At 40.2% G+C, this 18,385-nt stretch overlaps 1 pseudogene; it reads right to left on the minus strand.

Annotated features, from left to right (window-relative positions):
- Window positions 1–17,027: 17,027 nt before the first annotated feature.
- On the minus strand, window positions 17,028–17,902 carry LOC100428311 (glycerol-3-phosphate acyltransferase 4 pseudogene; annotated as a pseudogene).
- Window positions 17,903–18,385: the final 483 nt, after the last annotated feature.

Below are 18,385 nucleotides of genomic sequence, written 5' to 3' on the forward strand. Positions count from 1 at the left end.
GTCAGGAGTTCGAGGCCAGCCTGACCAACGTGGTGAAACCCCCTCTCTACTAGAAATACAAAAATTAGCCAGACGTGGTGGTGGGCACCTGTAATCCCACCTGAGGTATGAGAAGCGCTTGAGCCTGGGAGGTGGAGGTTGCAGTGAGCCAAGTTTGCACCACTGCACTCCAGCCTGGGCAACAGAGCCAGAGCCAGACTCAGATTCTCTCTCAAAAAAAAAAAAAAAAGAAAAAAAGAAAAAAAAGAAAAAAAGAAAAGAAAAAGAAAAAGAAAAAAAGAAAAGGAAAAAAAAAGATACTGACTTATGTTTGTACAATTATAAAACAGAAAAGCTAATTGTGAATAAAACATTCCAGAAATAGATGACAAGTTGTTGGATAGAGCCTGGTGGTAAAAGTAGGTAGAAATATGACGAAAGGAATATTTACATCAAGTCTTATATGACATGTGATTAATCTCATACCAATTTTCTTAACTAAAAAACGGCTGAGATAAGAGCCTCAGGTTTTTAGGGCCATACATAAACAAAAGCTCACTTTATGTCTCTCTCTCTGTCTCTGTACCTATATATATATATGTATATACACATCTAGGTTCATATATTAATATCTGTAGATACTGATCTAGATGTCTCTATATGGAGTAGGTCTGTATATCTAGATAGATTTGTCTATATGAACCTATACTCTCTCTCTCTGTCTCTCTACATATATGTATGTATATTCATACTATATATATATTCATTATATATGTATCCATACTATATATCCCTGTTTATAGAGAGGCAGATAGAAAGGTAGATAGATATAGCTTGGGTTTAAATAATGCAAGGTTGTTGGGAATTGAAATATATCTACCTATATAAATAAAAGGTAAAACAATATAAGCTTAAAGAGTAAAACTGAACATATTACTATTCATTTTGGCCATGTATCCTCAAACCATCAGCACCATTTCAGGTAGCATTAACTTTTTCAGGTTAATTTCAGATTTATTAAAAGATTCTTCAGATTCTTACAGAAGCCTCCAAGAGATGTTCAACTTTCAGACAGAGTTCTCTTTTTCCCCTTTAAGGGGGAATTTACCTACATGTGATGTTCTTTGTGGCTTTTTTCTACAGATTATTCTCCATCATGTTTACTGCTTCTGGTTCTCTAATTTCACAGTTTTCCTCAGGCTGTTATAGACAAAAATGACAAGCCTGACACTAATCTTATCAGTAATGGTTTAGATATTGTGTTAATCTGAACCACAAAGAACATAAATACTCTAAACATTTAAACTACATTCGATTTTTTAAAATATTACTATTCCATATAGTATAGCCCTGCCATACTATATTGAAGGTCTTTAATACAGTTTTAATGCAAAAAGACATTAAACACAAGTTAAAATAATGGCAAAACAGGTATTGCAATTTTCTGGTTTATTACGTCCTAATCACTCTTCTTCAGTCCAGTATAACCTATGAGGCTGATGTGGTAGTTATTTAAAATTACTTCTTAGTGGCTCTTGTCCTAGACTTGCAATATCTATTAAAAATCTTAATGAAGGGATTAAAAACCTTTTTGGCAAAGATAAATAATACAGACTCTTTTATTAAAATGGATAAACTGAAATGAAATTTGAAGCTAGGATAACAACAGTGAGTAAGCTAGTGATTTAGTTCCACTAAAAGATAAGCTTCCACTATTTCATCATGGAGTCTAGAAATTTGGCCCTAGACTATTTTTTTAAAAACAGGCCAATTTCATTGCATGGAGGGTTATTGACATATGTATCCCTTTAAGAAAATAACATCTCCTGTGTGCTCTATGATGAGATTTCACATTAAAATATTGTTTCTTATATTGCTAAGATTTTGAGACTTAATGTACTTGAAGTGCATATTTAAAAAGGTAATTAATGCTCAGTAATTTTTATTTTCTTGTTGATTTTATATTTAAAAAAGATCTTAAACTGCATAGCATGAAAAACAAAGCAGATGCAAGAAAAGCTCTGAATGGAACCAGTTTGAATCAATGTGTGTGTGTGAATACATATACAGTATACCCATATAAATAGTTTAATAAAAATAGAATGATATTTTATGTATTGTCTTTAACTTTATTTTTATCAATATTCTATAGATTCTTCACATGCCAATAAAAAGAATACCACATCATTTTTGCATTTTACATATTAGATATCCAATACATATTTTTAAAATAAATTTACAGTGGTAGGATATATATTCAGTGGCCTGCATGATTTGACATTGTTATATTTTAAAAGAAAAATGGGAGTGTGCATAGAATATGTGACCTCCAATATTCTAGAATACAGGTGTTAAAAACGGACATATGTATGTTATATATATAATATGTGTGTGTGTATATATATAATCACTGATATAAATAAAAACTGGTATCTATCTACCTACTACCTACCTTCCAAAATAGTCATTAGTATGGAAGAATGCTGAAGGATGCTTCAAAAATTTAGAAGGATCGCGTACAATTATATAAAATATATATATATATAAAGTTTTTATTAATCTCAATGATACATTTAGATTTTTTAAACTCTGATATATAATATGATATATATCAGGTATATAATTTATGATTTTTATGACATATGATTCATATAAAATGATAATATATTTATAACTCCCATAAAATGATTTATATGATGCATATAAAATGACAATAAATTTATAAATCACATAAAACGATTTATATAATTCATATAAAATCCTTCCAAATCTTTGTAGCATCCTTCAGCATTCTTCTATACTAGTGACTATTTTAGAATATATTCTCTTCTACACATCTGGTGGTTAGGTACTTTGGGGACTATCCAAAGATCCAAAATAGATTTCTTGTGGTCTTTGTGGCAATTAGGTAATCAGTAAAGCAGGTTGCATGTGCATACCATCTTATTCTCAGCACTGATTAAGTATGGAAGAGGATATAGAAGATAAAAGACATGATGAGGACCCTTTTGGGTGATCTGTTTATGATAATCAATGTTACCCATTCTTCAGGGCTTAGCTCAGTCATATGTATTGATACCACTAATCCTATTTTTTCTTTGAAGACTTCAAACCAGCAATTCTTCCCTCCTCTCCATGACTCCGTGATTTGACTTCTGCCTTATCATCCTCACACAACTTGTGTTTCAACTACATGAATCTATGTACAGTTTTCTAAAACACAATGTTTTCTGTAAGAATTTTTTTCCCTGGTTTTAATGACTTTCTAACTCTCCTCTCTTTCTGGTAAGCTCTTAATTATGCTTCAAAGGTCAGCTCAAATATCATCTCCTTTGGAAAGCCTTCTCAGGACCTCTCTTAGTAAAATTAATAATTTCTTCCTCTTTCCATATAACATAGTATAAGCCTCCTTTTTTTTATTAACACATCGCAGTGCTGTGATTATTATTTGTTAGTGTTTGTCTCCTCACGTAGAATTTATCTTTTCATTTGTAGCAGTGAGTATAGTTTCTGAAAAATAGGAAATACTAATACAACCAACATATGACCAGGCCTCCATGGAAAATCTTTGCTCTTGAAGTCAAGCTCTGCATTCATGAAATCTTCAGAAAACATATTTAACTTCAGAAAGCATTAGCAGTAATATAAATTTTATAAACGATTTTGGGGAGAAAAGAGGATTAAGACTTTATATCAAATGCCAAATCACTAACAACTTGATTAAAAACCTTTAGCTTTTTTCTCCCTATTTCTTTCTGTCAAGTTTCTCTTCTGCATCCTCCAAGGCGAGGGGCACATCAGAATCTGTGTGTGTATAATGGTGTTAGTTTTAGGGACCAGTGCATGCAAGTTGTATGTCAAACGGATGCAGATTTAAAAAGACTAAGTGGTAAATATCAAATCTGGTAATTATGCACAAGAATATGAGACCCTCTATGACCTAATTTCTCCAACTCTCCAGCCCATCTTTTGCAATTCCCTTCTTTGCCTATTCTGTTTGTAGTTTATGGTTCATAACAGGATACTTCGTGACAGAATGTCCTCACTCATGCACTTTCTTTTTTTTTTTTTTTTTTTTTTTTTTTTTTTTTTTTTCCTGAGATGGAGTCTCGCTCTCACCCAGGCTGGAGTGCAGTGGCGCGATCTCGGCTCACTGCAAACTCCGCCTCCCAGGTTCATGCTATTCTCCTGCCTCAGCCTCCCGAGTAGCTGGGACTACAAGTGCCCTCCACCACGCCCGGCTAATTTTTTATTTTTTTATTTTTTTATTTTTAGTAGAGTCAGGGTTTCACCGTGTTAGCCAGGATAGTCTTGATCTGCTGACCTCGTGATCTGCCTGCCTTGGCCTCCCAAAGTGCTGGGATTACAGGCGTGAGCCACCGTCCCGGCCGCACTTTCCTTTTTCAGTAGTGCAGTGTTTCACATCTTTGCCTGGATAATCTCAATTCACTCCTCAAATTCTCTAAGAATCCTTACCTAAAAATGTTACAAGTCCTCCTTCTCTGTACACCAGCGGGAGAAACGGTTCTACAGAAAAGGAGTAGCACATGAACAAGAAATCAGCATGACAAAGAGTATGTTGTGTGCCACAAATGAGAAGGAAGATTTGCTGAAAAAGGAGGTGCAATGTTTCATACTCTGTTTCATACTCCTATTAGTCTATGAGCTTCTCAAAGGTGGACAGTAAATTATGGGGTTTTGCCTGACATATAATAACCGATTAATAAGTGTGTTGAAATAAGCTATATTCTATCCCAAGTAGAATGTAGGCTTTTTCAGAGAGCATGGTTTCCATGTCTTTTAGCACATGCTGTACTGACCACAGGTTCATTATTTGACAAATTAATTTTACCATTTCTCATTGTTTTGCTACCAAAAATTACAAACCATACTTCTAGAGATAAATCTGTAAATTGAATTTCCATAATGCAAATCTTATTGGAATAGTTCACAAGAAAGTTAATTGTGATGGGTCAATTCAAAATGTGTAGCTTGTTAATGACAATCTTTGCCCTTAGTCTGACCAACTCAAAATTGTTAGTCAGACTAAATTAACTTTGTCTTGATCTATTTTGGGATGATTATGCGGAGATCTGGCAGAGATTGGGATTTTCAATTTGATGCAATTAGAAAGAAATTTTTATTTATTCTTATTTTTATTTTATTATTTTTTTGATACAGTGTCTCGCTCTGTCACTCAGGCTGGAGTGCAGTGGCATGATCATAGCTCCCTGCAGCCTCAACCTTCTGAGCTCAAATGACCCTCTGGCCTCAGCCTCTGAAGTAGCTGGGACTACAAGCATATTCCACCATGCCTGGCTAAATTTTTCATTTTTAAACAATAGGAAAGCTGTTTATTCTGTTTGGCTGCAGTTAAATCCTTTAGTCACTTTGACACTCTGTTGTATTATGTATGAAAATGGAGAATGTACAACTATAACTATATGAACCATATGATTCACTTAGGCTCCATTTCATTTGATACAGCCACCATGATTATCTACACTATGGGTTGGTAAACTACATCCAGTGAGATATTTTGGGCTACCACCTGTTTTTTCAAATAGTTTTATGAACACTGCCAACCTCATTCTTTACATATTGTCTGTGGCTTCTTTCTTTTTCTTTTTTCCAACTTATTTTAAGCTCAGGGTTACATGTGCAGGATGTGCAGAGATTTGTTATATAGGTAAACGTGCCATGGTGGTTTACTGCACAGATCATCCTATCATGTAAGTATTAAGCCAAGCATCCATTAGCTATTCTTCCTGATACTCTCCTTCCTCCCACCCATCACTTTCCAACAGGCCCCAGTGTGTGTTGTTCCCCATCAAGTGTCCGTGTGTTTTCATCATTCGGCTCCCGTTTATAAGTGAGAACACATGACGTTTGGTTTTCTGTTCCTGCTGAGAACAATGGCTTCCAACTCCATCCATGTCCATAATGGTTGAACTAATTTACACTTCTACAAACAGTATAAAATCATTTTTTCTTCTCTGCAACCTCACTAGCATCTTTTTTTTTCTTTTTAATAAAAACCATTATGAACGGGCATGAGATGGTATCTCATTGTAGTTTCGATTTGCATTTATTTATTTATTTATTTATTTATTTATTTATTTATTCTTTTGAGACAGAGTCTCACTCTGTTACCCAGGCTGGAGTGCAGTGGTATGATCTCGGCTCACTGCAGGCTCCACCTCCTGGGTTCATGCCATTCTCCTACCTCAAACTCCCAAGTAACTGGGACTAGAGGCACCTGCCACCATGCCTGGCTAATTTTTTTGTATTTTTAGTAGAAACAGGGTTTCACCATGTTAGCCAGGATGGTCTTGATCTCCTGACCTCGTGATCTGCCCACCTTGGCCTCCCAAAGTGCTGGGATTACAGGCGTGAGCCACTGTGCCCGGCCTGCATTTTTCTAATGATCAGTGATGTTGAGCTTTTATTCATACTTTTGTTGGCCACATGTGTGTCTTCTTATGAGAAGTGTCTGTTCATGTCCTTTGCCCACGTTGTAATGGGATTGTTTTTATTTTCCTGTATATTTGTTTACATTTCTTGTAGATGCTGAATCTTAGATCTTTGTCAAATAAATAGATTGAAAAAATTTTCTTTCATTCTGTAGGTTGCCTGTTCACTCTGATGATAGTTTCTTTTGCTGTACAGAAAATCTTTAGTTTATTTAGATCCCATTTGTTAATTTTTGCTTTTGCTGCAATTGCTTTTGCAATGATATTATTATATTTTAAGTTCTGGGATACATGTGCAGAATGTGCAAGTTTGTTACACAGGTATACATGTGCCATGGTGGTTTGCAGCACCCATCAACCCATCATATACATTAGGTATTTCTCCTAATGCTATCCCTCCCCTAGACCCCCATACCCCAACAGACCCCAGTGTGTGATGTTCTCCTCCCTGTGTCCATGTGTTCTCATTATTCAACTTCCACTTATGAGTGAGAACATGCAGTCTTTGGTTTTCTGTTCCTGTGTTAGTTTGCTGAGAATTGTGGTTTCCAACTTCATCCATGTCCCTGCAAAGGACATGAATTCATCCTTTTTTATGGCTGCATAGTATTCCATGGTGTATATGTGCCACATTTTCTTTATCCAGTCTATCATTGATGGACATTTAGGTTGGTTCCATGTCTTTGCTATTGTGAATAGTGTTGCAATACACATATGTGTGCATGCATCCTTATAGTAGAATGATTTATAATCCTTTGGGTATATACCCAGTAATGGGATGGCTGGGTCAAATGGTATTTCTGGTTCTAGATCCTTGATGAATCACCACACTGTTTTCCACGATGGGTTGAACTAGTTTACATTCCCACCAACAGTGTAAAAGCGTTCCTATTTCTCCACATCCTCTCCAGCACCTGTTGTTTCCTGACTTTTTAATGATCGCCATTCTAACTGGCTTGAGATGGTATCTCATTGTGGTTTTGGTTTCCATTTCTCTAGTGGCCAAATAGACATCTACAGAATCTTCACCCCAAATCAACAAAATATACATTCTTCTCAGCACCAGATTGCACTTACTCTAAAATCAATCACATGATTTTAAGTAAAATATTCCTCAGCAAATGCAAAAGACCAGATATCATAACAGTCTCTCAGACCACACTGCAATCAAATTAGAACTCAGGATTAAGAAACTTACGCAAAACCACACAGCTACATGAAAATTGAACAACTTCCTCCTGAATGACTACTGGGTGGATAATGAAATTAAGGCAGAAATAAATAAGTTCATTGAAACCAATGAGAACAAAGACACAACGTACCAGAATCTCTGGGACACAGCTAAAGCAGTGTTTAGAGGAAAATTTATATCACTAAATGTCCACAGAAGAAAGCAGGAAAGATCTAAACTTGACAACATAATGTCACAATTAAAAGAACTAGAGAAGCAAGAGCAAACAAATTCAAAAGCTAGCAGAAGACAAGAAATAACTAAGATCAGGGCAGAACGGAAGGAGATAGAGACATGGAAAACTCTTAAAAAAAATCAATGAATCCAGGAGCTGCTTTGTTGTTGTTGTTGTTGTTGTTGTTGTTGTAGTTTTCTTGGTTTTTCATTTACCAGCCAGTTTTTTTTACTCACAGAAACAAATCCAAAGCCCGGTGCAGCAGCTCTGAGCTTGGACCTGCCCTGCCCTGTTTTGTGGGCCTGTACTTGGCATGTCCTTCATTCACCACAACACTTTAATCCCCACAACAGCCCTGTGAAGTAGGAATTACCACCTTCCCCTGACTCATGTTACAGATGGGGAAACCGAGGCACACATTAAACAGAGTGCACATCACATGGGGAGTTCAGGGTTAACCTGGAGTATGAACACATGTGACTCTTGGTTCTCACCATGGCCCAGTCAGTGGCCCACTTGGCCTCTTCCCCTCCTTTTGGTGGCCCCATCAGCAGCAGCATAAGAATCTAAAGAGAATTTTAGACCAATATCCCTGATGACCATTGAAGCAAAAATCCTCAATAAAATACTGGCAAACCGAATCTAGCAGCACATCAAAAACCTTATCCACCACGATCAAGTTGGCTTCATCCCTGGGATGCAAAGCTGGTCCAACATACACAAATCAGTGAATGTAATCCAGCATATAAACAGAACCAAAGACAAAAACCCACATGATTATCTCAATAGATGTAGAAAAGGCCTTTGACAAAATTCAATAGCCCTTCATGCTAAACACTCTCAATAAGTTAGGTATTATGGGATGTATCTCAAAATAATAAGAGCTATTTATGACAAACCCACAGCTAATATCATACTGAATGGGCAGAAACTGGAAGCATTCCCTTTGAAAACTGGCACAAGACAGGAATGTCCTGTCTCACCACTCCTATTCAACATAGTGTTGGAAGTTCTGGCCAGGGCAATCAGGCAGGAGGAAGAAATAAAGGGTATTCAATTAGTAAAACAGGAAGTCAAATTGTCCCTGTTTACAGATGACATGATTGTATATTTAGAAAACCCCATCATCTCAGTCCAAAATCTCCTTAAGCTGATAAACAACTTCAGCAAAGACTCAGGATACAAAATCAACGTGCAAAAATCACAAGCATTCTTATACACCAATAACAGACAAACAGAGAGTCAAATCATGAGTGAACTCCCATTCACAAGTGCTTCAAAGAGAATAAAATACCTAGGAATCTAATTTACAAGGGATGTGAAGGACCTCTTCAAGGAGAAGTACACACCACTGCTCAATGAAATAAAAGAGGACACAAACAAATGGAAGAACATTCCATGCTCAAGGATAGGAAGAATCAATGTAGTGAAAATGGCCTTACCACCCAAGGTAATTTATAGATTCCATGCCATCCCCATCAATCTACCAATTACTTTCTCCACAGAAATTGGAAAAAACTACTTGAAAGTTCATATGGAACCAAAAAAAAAAAAAGGCCGCATTGCCAAGACAATCCTAAGCCAAAAGAACAAAGTTGGAGGTATCACGCTACCTGCCTTCAAACTATACTACAAGGTTACAGTAACCAAAACAACATGGTACTGGTACCAAAACAGAGATATAGACCAATGGAACAGAGCAAAGCCCTCAGAAATAATACCACACATCTACAACCATCTGATATTTGACAAACCTGACAAAAACAAGAAATGGGGAAAGAATTCCCTATTTAATAAATGGTGCTGGGAAAGCTGGCTAGCCATATGTAGAAAGCTGAAACTGGATCTCTTCCTTATATCTTATACAAAAATTAATTCAAGATGGATTAGAGACTTAAATGTTAGACCTAAAACCATAAAAACCATAGAACAAAACCTAGGCAATCCCATTCAGGACACAGGCATGGGCAGGGACTTCATGTCTAAAACAGCAAAAGCAATGGCAAGAAAAACCAAAGTTGACAAATGGGATATAATTAAACTAAAGAGCTTCTGCACAGCAAAAGAAACTACCATCAGAGTGAACAGGCAACCTACAGAACAGGAGAAAAACTTTTCAATCTATCCATCTGACAAGGGCTAATATCCAGAACCTACAAAGAACCCAAACAAATTTACAAGAAAAAAACAACCCTTCAAAAAGTGGGCAAAGGATATGAACAGACCCTTCTCAAAAGAAGACATTTATGTAGCTAACAGACATGTGAAAAAATACTCATCATCACTGGCCATCAGAGAAATGCAAATCAAAACCACAACCATGAGAAACCATCTCATGCCAGTTAGAATGGCAATCATTAAAAAGTCAGGAAACAACAGGTGCTGGAGAGGATGTGGAGAAATAGGAACACTTTTACACTGTTGGTGGGATTGTAAACTAGTTCAACCATTGTGGAAGACAGTGTGGCAATTCCTCAAGGATCTAGAACTAGAAATACCATTTGACCCAGCCATCCCATTACTGGGTATATACCCAATGGATTATAAATAATGCTGCTATAAAGACACATGCACACGTATGTTTATTGCAGCACTATTCGTAATAGCAAAGACTTGGAATCAACCCAAATGTCCATCAATGATAGACTAGATAAGGAAAATGTGGCACATATACACCGTGGGATACTCTGCAGCCATTAAAAAGGATGAGTTCGTGTCCTTTGTAGGGACATGGATGCAGTTGGAAACCATCATTTTCAGCAAACTATCACAAGAACAGAAAACCAAACACCGCATGTTTGCACTTATAGGTGGGAATTGAACAACGAGAACACTTGGACACAGGAAGGGGAACATCACACACTGGGGCGTGTTGTGGGGAGGGGGTCGGGAGGAGGGATAGCATTAGGAGATATACCTAATGTAAATGATGAGTTAATAGGTGCAGCATACCAATATGGCACATGTATACAAATGTAACAAACCTGCACATTGTACACATGTACCCTAGAACTAAAAAAAAAAAAAGAAAAAAAGAAAAGCAAAGAACAGTAGTGGTGAAATAATTCTCAGTTTGAATAAGTACGTTGAATAAATGCACTTAAGTGAAAAAAAAAAAAAAAAAGATTCTAACCCTTCGTTTTGCTGACAGCCCCTGCAGATGAAAATTTCCTTCCTATCATGTCTGCAGAGCTCCAAGTCTAGAGGCGACGCTGAGGCCAAAGCCAGCCACAGTGCCTCAGCTGTGCCTCTCCTCCAGAGTGGGTGGCTGCCCCAGCATGTCCCTGGCACATGGGCATGTGTAACAGACTCCTGTCCCATGCCCCTAGCACATGAACGTGGCCACATCTCCCCAACCACTGAGCCTGCAGAGCATGCACAGATGGGGAGTTGACTTTAATGGCATTCCTCCTGTCACACCCGTCTATGTTAAGAGACCACCAAACAGGCTTTGTGTGAGCAATAAAGCTTTTTAATCACCTGGGTGCAGGTGGGCTGAGTCCTAAAATAGAGTCAGCAAAGGGAGATGGGGTGGGGCAGTTTTATAGGATTTGGGTAGGTAGTGGAAAATTACAGTTAAAGAGGGTTGTTCTCTTGCAGGCAGTGGTGAGGGTCACAAGGTGCTCGGTTAACTCTGGGGATTTATTGTCCAGAAGAAGGAATGTCACAAGGTAATGTCATCAGTTAAGGTAGAAACCAGCCATTTTCACTTCTTTTGAGGTTCTTCAGTTGCCTCAGGCCATATGGATGTATACGTGCAGGCTTGGGCTCAGAGGCCTGACATTACTGTCTTCTTATATTAATAAGAAAAGCAAAACAAAATAGTGGTGAAGTGTTGGGGTGGCAAAAATTTTGGGGGGTGGTATAGAGTGATAATGGGTGATGTTTCTCAGGGCTGCTTCAAATGAGAGTAGGGGTGGCTTGGGAACCTAGAGTGGGAGAGATTAAACTGAAGAAAGATTTTGGGGTAAAGGGTGATATTGTGGGGTTGTTAGAAGCAGCATTTGTCATACAGAATGATTGGTGATGGCCTGGATGTTGTTTTATTTGAATTGAGAAACTAAACCGAAAACACAAGGTCTGAATAAGAGAAGGAGAAAAACAGGTATTGAATGACTAAGAATTGAGAGGACCTAGGACATCCAATTAGAGATTGTCCAGGGGGTTCAGCATAATTATTTTTTTGTTGCTGAGTTTTTGGGCTCTATCCTTGAGTTTTTTTTATGTTGTCATATAACAGGCCAGATTGATTTAGGTAAAAACAACACTCTTCATTTAAAAATGTAGAGTCTTCCTTTTTCAGCAGTAAGTCAAGGACTATTCCTATCTTTTTGTATTAATAATAACAAAACAAAACAAAATAGTAGTGAAGTGTTGGTGTCATGAGGGGAACAGGAAGCTGTTGGCCCTATTTGCAAATTGATTTTGGGGGGTAAGAAAAACTAGTGTACACGTGCTTGTCCAACTGATAGATAGACACATGTAGGTGGAGGAGTCACAGAGGAAGAAGAGACCTTTGTAAGGCAAAACTGGAAATGTAAAGTGAAAAGATGAGAGGGAGCACCAAAAGGGCTTGACTGAAGTAATGGGGGCTGTCCCTGAAGCCTTGTAGCAGTACATCCCTGGTTAAGTTGCTGAGACTGATGGGTGTCAGGGTCAGTCCAAGTGAAAGCAAAGAGAGGCTGGGATGAACAGTGTAAAGGAACAGTAGAGAAAGCATCTTTGAAATCCTGCACCCAGACTCTTAGGGATTTAGTGAAGGCAGCAACCCTTAGAGGTTGTAATGGGGATTGATGGGGCAATTGGGTAGAGGAGGAGGTTCTATTTTTAGGGTGTATGAGAAAGCGCATAGTGTCTATGAGTAACCTTTCACTGCTATTCATGGGGCTGGGTATAAGCAAGTAAGAGGAGAGGTTAGGAGAAGAGTCCGAAGAACGAGGGCAAGGTAGCCAAGGATGGAGTGATACGAAGGGCAGATGTCTTAAAGGAAATGAGAGGTTCTAAGAGGTGGACTAGTAAGGCTTGTAACCTATAAGGAAGAGGTTATGAAAGGACGATAGAATGGGATAAGCCTGTGAGGCTGGAAAGAATTTTTCTTGGTCCAAGAACCGTTGCCTTGTGTGAGAAGAGATTGATACATGGAAGTTTCAGTGGAAGAGTAGGTGGGAGTGATAGAGGAGAAAGGAAAATACTGGCTGCTTCTTTAGCTGTCTTATTAGCATAATTTTTGCCTTGAGCAAAGGGATCTGAGGCCCTTTGATGGCTTTGCAGTGAAAGGCTCCAGCTTCCTTTGGAAGCAATGCAGCCTTGCAAAGAGCTTTTATTAAAGAGGCATTAATGATGGAGGACCCTTGCATAGTGAGGAAACATCTTTCAGCCCATATAACAGCATGGTGGTGCAGGATATGGAAAGCATATTTAGAGTCAGTATAAATACTGAGTTGGGAAAGGATTTAGGATCTATGGGGTCAGCTAGGTTTCTCTTTGTGAGTTTATGTAATGGTTTTGTTAGGATGGCAAAACCAGGTGTCTAAAGGAAAAAGTACCCAACCATGCCTAGGAAGGAAAGGAGTTGTTGCTTTGTAGAAGGGGTTGGGGTTTGGGAGATTAGCGGGACATGATCAGCAGGGAAAGCACATGTGTCTTTATGAAGAATTATGCTGAGAGAGGTAATGGATGAGGAAGAAATCTGGGCTTTGGAGGGGGATATGCAATATCTTTTTGAGAAAAATGTTGGAGGAGCAGGAGGGTGTCCTATTGGGAAAATTCATGGGGGGGCTACAAAGTAGAAAGTTGTTAAACTATTGAATAAGGTGAGAAGCAGATGGATGGAAAGGAAGTAAATTATGAGAAAAGGCTTGACTGAAGTAATGGGGACTGTCCACGAAGCCTTGTGGCAATACAGCCCAGGTTAAGTTGCTGAGACTGATGGGTGTCAGGGTCAGTCCAAGTGAAAACAAAGAGAGGCTGGGATGAAGGGTGTAAAGGAATAGTAAAGAAAGCATCTTTGAAATCCAGAATAGAATAATGGGTTGTGGAGGGAGGTATTGAGGATAGGATAGTATATGGGTTTGGCACCAGGGGGTGGATAGGCAAGATAATTTGGTTGATAAGGCAAAGATCCTGGACCAGCCTGTAAGACTTGTCTGGTTTTTGGACAGGTAGGATAAAAGAGTTGTAAGGAGAGTTTATAGGTTTTAAGAGGCCATGTTGTAACGGATAGGTGATAACAGGCTTTAACCTTTTTAAAGCCTGCTGTGGGATGGGATATTGGCATTGAGCAGGGTAAGGGTGATTAGGTTTTAATGGGATGATAAGGGGTGCATGATCGGTCGCCAAGGAGGGAGTAGAGGTATCCCATACTTGTGGATTAAGGTAGAGAGATACAAGGGGAGGATGCGAAGGAAGCTTTGAACTGGGGAAAAGGGTGGCAATGAGGTGTGGCTGTAGCCCAGGAATAGTCAGGGAAGCAGATAATTTAGTTAAAATGCCTCGACCTAATAAGGGAGCTGGGCAGGTGGGGATAACTGAAAAGGAGTGCATAAAAGAATGTTGTCCAAGTTGGCACAAAAGTTGGGGAGTTTTAAGAGGTTTAGAAGTCTGGCTGTCAATTCCCACAATGGTTATGGAGGCAAGGGAAAAAGGCCCTTGAAAAGAAGATATTGTGGAGTGGGTAGCCTCCATATTGATTAAGAAGGGGACAGACTTACCCTCCACTGTAAGAGTTACCTGAAGCATCTGTGATGGTCCAGAGGCTTCTGAGGTGATCAGGCAGTGTCAGTCTTCAGCCACTAAGTGGGAAGGAGTCAGTCAGAGAGCCTTGGACCAGAGTTCCAGGGGCTCTGGGAGTGGCTGCCGGGTGAATTGGACAGTCTGATTTCCAGTGGGGTCTCGCACAGATAGGATGAAGCTTAGGAGGAATCCTGGTCTGCGGGCATTCCTTGGCCCAGTGGCCAGATTTCCAGCACTTGAAGCAAAATTCTTTGGGAGGAGGTCCTGGACGAACATCTGGTCACTGCAGTTTAGGCATTTTGAAGTTTTGGTGTGCTGGAGATGTGGCTGGGGTTTCTCTCACAGCAGAGGCAAGTAATTGCAACTCAGAAATATGTGGCCACTTGGCTGCCTCTTTTCTTTTATTGTACGCCTTGAAGGCGAAGTTAATTAAGTCCTGTTGTAGGGTTTGAGGGCCAGAATCTAATGTTTGGAGCTTTTTCTAATGTCAGGTGTGGATAGGGTAATAAAATGCATATTGAGAATAAGACAGCCTTCTGGCCTCTCTGGGTCTAGGGCAGTAAAGCATCTAAGAGTTGTTGCCAAATGGGCCATGAATTGGGCTGGGTTTTTATATTTGATGAAAAACAGCCTAAATGCTAACTGATTTGGGATAGGTCGGATAAAGAAAAAGGAGCATTAATCTTGACTATGCCTTCAGCTCCAGCCACCTCTGTAAGAGAAAATTGTTGGGCAAGTGGGGGGAGGGCTAGTCATGGAATGAAACTGTAAGCCAGACCAGGTGTGAGGAGGGGAGGTGATAGAAGGATTATAGGGTTGGGGAGTATAGGCTGAGTAAGAATTGGGACCTGGCTCGGCTTGGTGAGGAGCAGGGGAGGAGGGGAGAGGTCAGATGGGTCCATAGAAAAGAAGGATTCAAAGGACTCAGAGCTTGGGGTGGAGACCAAAGGAACAGACAGGAGAGAAGAAAGATTTGGGATAAGTCGCATTGGGAGCAGAGACTAGGGAGGGACCGATGTGTAAAAGAATGGCTGGATGTCAGGCACCTCAGACCATTTGCCCATTTTTTGACAAAAATCATCCAGGTCTTGTAAGATGGAGAAATCAAAAGTGCCATTTTGTGGCCATTTGAAACCATTGTTGAGTTTGTATTGGGGCCTAGCGGTATTGCAGAAGAAAATAAAGCATTTAGGTTTTAGGTTGAAGAGGTTTTAAGTTCTTGAGAACACAGGCTAAGGGAGAAGAAGGGGGAATGGAGGGCGGAAGGTTGCTCATAGTGAAGGAGTTAAGTTTAAAGAGAAAAGTAGAGACACGGAGAAGGGGGTGGTGAGCAGCCCTGGGCTGTAATGTGGATGGGCAGTCAAAGCAGGCATTCCCACAATTGACTTGCCACCTAGGAAATGTGGGTGAATGTGTCCTCGTGGTGTTCAGACACCAATGGAATGGGGGTGAATGATCAAGGCAGGCATCCCCGTGATAATCAAACACCAAGGGAAGGCTGTCTTCCTGAGTCCGTGACCAGCGCCGGAGTTTTGGGTCCACAGATAAAATGTGTCTCCTTTGTCTCTACTAGAGATGAAAAAGAACTTGAATTGGAAGGACAGGGAGATTGAATGGTGGTGAGAGAGGCTGGAAAAGAGAGTAAAAAGACCACTTACCTGATTTGAAATTGGCGAGATGTTCTTTGGGATGGTTGGTCTGAGGACCTGAGGTCATAGGTGGATCTCTTCATAGAGTGAGGGCAAGGACAGGAGACCGGTCTCCTGTAGGAATTCCCCTCTCCTGGGTCTTCAGCACCCAATATCTCGGGCGTCCGTATGAAGAGACCACCAAACAGCCTTTGTGTGAGCAATAAAGCTTTTTAATCATCTGGGTGCAGGCAGACTAAGTCTGAAAAGAGAGTCAGCAAAGGGAGATAGGGGTGGGGCAGTTTTATAGGGTTCGGGTAGGTAGTAGAAAATTACAGTTAAAGATGGTTATTCTCTTGCGGGCAGTGGCAGGGGTCACAAGGTGCTTAGTGGGGAGCTCCAGAGACTTATTGTCCAGGAGAAGGAATGTCACAAGGTAATGTCATCAGTTAAGGCAAGAGCTAGCCATTTTCAAATTTTGTGGTTCTTCAGTAGCCCAGGCCATCTGGATGTATACACGCAGGCTTGGACTCAGAGGCCTGACATCTCCAATGACTTATTGTAAAAGAAACAAGACATCTTATCCTGGGTTGCGACACCCAGCAGCATCCGTTCATACTGCCGAGGGTAGGTAGCGCCGTGTGCATAGGGATCCCACTGCACTTGGTGAAATCCAGAGTCCTGGGATCCAGAGCAGCCCAGGGAGCCCTGGAGTCTGGAAAGGATGCAGCAGTGGAGGCAGCGGCAGCAACTCCAGCTCCTAGCCTGTGGTCACTCCTCACAGTGGCCCCAGCCAGCTTGAGGCAAGCTCATAAGCGGCTCCTGTCCTTGTGATTCCTCACAATCATCTTGCTGTATAGCTTCTGCTGCTCCTCCTTGAACATGTCCTTCACCTTCTCCCTCTTCAGGCCCCTATCCCACAGCAGGTCCACAAGTTCTCCCTGCCTGGCAATGGCGGATTTTACCCTATTTGCAAACTGGATGGCATCTTCATCTGCCTCTCTGGTCATGGGAGGCAGGTACCACACACTGCAGACAATGGCCCAGCTTGTCATCATTTGCCGCAGGTACATCAACATCCCTTATTTGCTGCTGTTCCAGAAGGCATCGCCAAATTGATGGTCATACTTGATAGCAAGAGGGTAAACTGTGGCTCCAATTTCAAAACTTCCCTTTTTGAACATCATCACCGATGTATTATTGATGCAGGTTCCTTCTGGGAAGATGAGGATAGGCTTTTATCTTGCACTTCTTCAGTCAGTCTCTTAGCCACCAGGTGGCGATCCTTCACTTCCAAGCACTCAAACCTAATGTGTGGGTAAGTCTTCACCATGGCTCTCTGAATCAAACCTATGTGTCCCCCATGAACTTGACCCACCGTGGCATAATAACCATCGCTGGCCAAGATGATCACATCGATTGGCGAGGTATGAAGCAAGTATCCCACCACAGTCGTGCCCACCACTAGAAGGCTAATCCCTGTCAAATCCAGCGCTATCCTGAGCGGCAGCAGTAAGCAGTACAAAATCAATCCTCCTAACCCCCACAGGACTATAAGCTGAAGGGTGATGTACCTGAAGTTGTAATGGGTTCTGCTCAGCAGGTTCCAGGACTCCAACTCCTCTGCTGAGGATTTTTTTGTCACCTCATCATCCATAATGGTCTCCATTCCTTTACGGCAGAAGTAGAAAATGTCAGAGAGCTGGAAATGTGGAGTTTTGTCCAGAGCCTTACTACTGCCACTTTGATGAGTCTCTTTGATGTCTTCTTCTAGTGAAGTGGGATCCTTTGCGATATTTCTGTTGGTGTAGGGCTTCTAAAGCTGGTGCTGCTTCTCCTTGGCTCCTTGCCAGGAGTTGGTTTTTTGAAAAGATTAACAAAATACATAAACCACTAGCCAGACTAATAAAGAAGAAAAGAGAGAAGAATCAAATAGATACAATAAAAAATGATAAAGGGGAGACCACCACTGATCCCACAGAAATACGAACTACCATCAGAGAATACTATAAACACCTCTATGCAAATAAACTAGAAAATCTAGAAGAAATGGATAAATTCTTGGACACATACACCCTCCCAAGACTAGACCAGGAAGAAATTGAATCCTTGAATAGACCAATAACAAGTTCTGAAATTGAGGCAGTAATTAATAGCCTAGCAATCA

The sequence above is a fragment of the Macaca mulatta genome, chromosome 7 (genome assembly GCF_049350105.2).
Source record: "Macaca mulatta isolate MMU2019108-1 chromosome 7, T2T-MMU8v2.0, whole genome shotgun sequence".
NCBI lineage: Eukaryota > Metazoa > Chordata > Mammalia > Primates > Cercopithecidae > Macaca > Macaca mulatta.